Source organism: Camellia sinensis, chromosome 9 (genome assembly GCF_055761805.1).
Source record: "Camellia sinensis isolate YWXY chromosome 9, ASM5576180v1, whole genome shotgun sequence".
Taxonomy (NCBI): Eukaryota; Viridiplantae; Streptophyta; class Magnoliopsida; order Ericales; family Theaceae; genus Camellia; species Camellia sinensis.
This window is the reverse complement of record NC_138969.1, coordinates 114,133,025-114,136,895: the sequence shown is the minus strand read 5'-3', so window position 1 is coordinate 114,136,895 and position 3,871 is coordinate 114,133,025. Positions and strand designations below refer to the sequence as shown.

Sequence of the window (3,871 nt, the reverse complement as noted above, 5' to 3'; positions counted from 1 at the left end):
GTATGCAGACTAATCCCCAACAGAGTATGGGTTGTGCGTTCAGTTCGAGATGTGTGTTGCTTGGGCTGTTTTGCTATGAGGCCGTTTGGTTATCTGATCATTACAGTACAAATGCTCGATTTTTCAGACAACAGGTCAATTCCATTCACATTAAGGTGTAACATGATGTGATGCGATGCAATATATGAGATATGTAAATGTAACACTTTTAAACAAAAAGTTTGTTCATTTCATTATCTTTTTCAAGTATATAGCTTTGAAAACAAAAATCTGCCTGCGGCAGTACAAGGTAATCTAACTACCAGCAAAGAGAAGGAAGAAAAAGAAAAAAAAAAGTACAAAAAAGAAGAAAAGCAGCAATCTGGATCATCATTAGTAGTCTCGGCCAGGGGATCTGTCCTCGCCCTCTTCCTGGACGAAGGTCCAGGGGCATCATCATCAGCATCGCCATCTGAGCCTGAGTCTGAGTCGTCTCCAGCCTCCTCAGATGACCCGGCCTCTGCCTCTGCCTCGGACTCATCATCATCATCATCGTCATCATCAAGGGTCGGCGCCCGAGAGCTACTCTCGACATGAACACGCCCCGCCCTGGTACGGGGACGTACAGCGTCTCCACGCCCTCCTCGAGCAGGAATAGAGGGCCCAGCTGGAGCGCCACCCACCGGAGGAATCTGGAAGGGAGGCTGAAAAGCACAAAAGGCAAATACATCAGAATACTGTGAGCAGTGTATCAGTACAAAATGCAGTGTATGAGTACAGTGTGTGAATGCCGTGAGCAGTTTATCAGTGCAGAATGCAGTGTATGAGTACAGTGTGTGAACGCTGTGAGCAGTTTATCAAGTGCAGAATGCAGTGTATAAATGCAGTGTATGCAGTGCATCAGATGCTGTGAGATCAGTATGTCAGGTGTTGTGTCGTGCATCAGATTACGCGAATCAATTTATGAATGGTTTGAGACCGTCGTTAGAAGGACATACTGGAATACTATAGAGGGCCAGGAGGTCGAAGGTCCGCTGTAGCATCCCCATCATGGAGGCATTCAACTCCAGGGACTGCCGGGTGTACTCGGAAGACGCCTGCAAAAGTATGAAAGGCATCAGTATTCTGCGGAATATCAAATAAACTGAAATGAAATGCCAATGTAAGATGCAAGATGAAGTAGTACATACCGGAGGTAAGTCATAGAACCTGACCAACTCATGGTCAGCCGGAGGAGGAGCAAAGGGAATCGGGTACGTCGTCCCACCCTGCCCTCGGCATGTCATCGTCGTGGGTAGCGTTGGCCAACTAACCCCCCGACCCCTCCGAGCTCCGCTCCAGCCACGGACACGAGCCGTCCTCGACGTCCCTGCCCCAGCTCCTGCTCTACCTACTGGCACCGCAAGTCCCCCTCTCTCAGCTCGGTGACCACTGCTCAAGGGTCGCATAATGTAGGTCCGGACGTACTCTGCGTAGTCGCCCTCACCTCTGTGACGCTCTGCACCGCAGCCGACGGTGTAGTCCCTCATGTGCTCAAAGGAGAACCCCTCTGTATGCCTCATATGTGTAGGAGGTGGACCTGGAACTATCTGCTCCGGTAAACCCAGGGGTGACGCAAGAAACGCTCGCACAGGTACCAAGCCCGACAGACCGGGCCCTCCAACAGAATCCGGCAACGGGCAGTCTCCTCTGCGCCCTCGTAGTGATCCCTCACCACGGCCGGCAACGGAGCCCAAGGCTGCCAGGTGATCTGAAAATGAAATACAGTTTGTTATCTACTGTTATTGAAAACATATAGTGCTAAGCGAAGCCTAAGAAAATTCTAAAGTTGAACATACCTTCGCAGCGGTGATGGTGTCGAAGTAGCGGCGGAAGAAAATAAAAGACTCCAGTGGTCTCCGCACGCATCGCACATCAAAGCGATGAGAAAAGGGGACGCCGAGTGGGGTCTCCACATCAGGTACTGGGGCAAGCCTGGGAAAGTAGGCATACACCCACAACTGCAGAACAGATATAAGTATGACTATCAAATAAAGCAAAATACAGAATAAAGCAGAAATGGCAGAGCCGTGTGTTGTACAGTGTATTGTACAGAGTATACAGTGTGTGCAGTATACAGGCAAAGTAAAGCAGAGTATATGTGTGCCGCGTGTGCAGTATATAGTTAGTGAGAGGCAGACCGTGGTGTGTGCAGTGTACAGAATATAGAAAACGTGAAGCAGAAGTGTAAAAGGGGAAGAAGATGTACCTCCCAAGCTCGCCAGTAGCCGCCGAGAAGCTGTCCGCTGAGGTAGGAAGAAGAGCTCATATAACCATACAATGTGGCCAAGCCTGCGCTACCCCAGTCATAACGGCGGATCCGCCTGACATCCACCAGTGCGCTCAACAGGCATAGAGGCACCGTGTTCGCCCGGACGGCGAAAAGGGTCGTCTCGAGCAGAAACATGATGAAACCCCGTGCATACTGATCCACCTCGTCCGGGGTCATCTGTGCCTCCTCCGCCAAGGCTGGCTGAATCTGAAAGTGGCTCTCGAACCACGAGTACCTGACAAACCCTGCCCGAGCAAGGGGTGGCTGAGTGCCGAGCAGGTACAGCTGGGCGGCGTCCCACTCATCCATATTGGTATCGAAGGGGATCGGATCACCCCCTACCCCGATGCCGGTGAGCATCGAGAAATCATAGGGAGTCATCGTCATGTCCCCCGCAGTAGAGAAAAGGAAGGTGTTGGTGGTATCCCACCACCTCTCCACTAAAGCAGCAAGCAAGGGCCTGCAGGTCGTAAGCCGGGAGAGCCCCCTGCAGAAGATGCCGAAACCGGCCTCATCGACGATATGGCGAACCGCGTCTGGCAGCTCTATGTACCAGTCCCTAGCAATGACGTTCCCATACTCGCAGATGGTATGGGAATCCCCCTGTAATCAAAAACAACAATTGCGAGGCAATATTCAAAACGCAGTTTTAAGAAACATACAGGTATACAGCATGTGTGCATGTTTTCAAATTCGAACAGACATCGGGTGCCGGTGTACTTATAGTGAACTACAACGTGTGATGTGTCAGCTTGTTTGAGTGGTTCAGGGCAAATACAGCGTGTGTGCATGTTTTCAGACTCAAGCAGATACCGGGTACTAGTGTATATGCAGTGAAATACAGTGTGTGCCGTGTGTTTGGGTGATTCAGGGTCAGTGCAGTGTGTGTGCACGTGTAAGTTTCAAAAGGATATCAGTTGTAAGTTTGTTTGCAATCAACTACAGTGTACAGTGTATCGGTGCATCCAGGCTAAGCAGTTAGAGAACAGAATCAACTAATGGCAGTTATGTTCTACATTGCGGAAAATAATAAAACAGAAGAAAGAATGTTACCTCGGAAGCGTCGCAGGACAGATGGGAGGTAGGCTCACGCAGGAGAAGGTCGGGTGCCACGCCCCTCTCGAAGCTCCGGAACTGGCATAGTCCATCGAGGAGCATCACATGAACCGCGGGCCTGTAGGTCTTCGGATCGAACGGCCGGATATGAAGTGGCAAGGGGTCGGCCTCGGGATCCATCTCGAGCTTTGGAGGGGTCCCGCCCTGTGGAAGATCGTCCGCCATCTCGAAGAGAATATGAAAATGGCCGGAAGACGAAAAACCGGGCGAGAATGTGAAGAGTCAACAAAAAGTCAACCCCGAGAGGGCCGGAAAAGGACAGAAAAGTCGAAGTGCGGAAAAGGCACAGATATTGAGAAAAACTCAAGGGAAACAAGCCGCGAGTGACGAAAATTGAAAAAACAACACCGAAATGAAATTTCAATCGGTTCAAAACGTTCGAAACGCAAGGGTGAACGCGAATCGAACGACGAAATAGAGCCAAAAACCAAGGAAAACGAGGAAATAAGGCTCGAAAAATATTTT

General features: G+C 50.3%; 1 long non-coding RNA gene across 1 annotated transcript; it reads right to left on the bottom strand.

Moving 5' to 3' along the window:
* Window positions 1–389: 389 nt before the first annotated feature.
* Window positions 390–1,263, bottom strand: LOC145799157 (uncharacterized). The gene is made up of 3 exons (XR_014341169.1): window positions 1,170–1,263; window positions 978–1,076; window positions 390–646 (listed from the first exon to the last, which is right to left on the bottom strand). It is a non-coding gene; the product is annotated as an uncharacterized LOC145799157 (long non-coding RNA).
* Window positions 1,264–3,871: the final 2,608 nt, after the last annotated feature.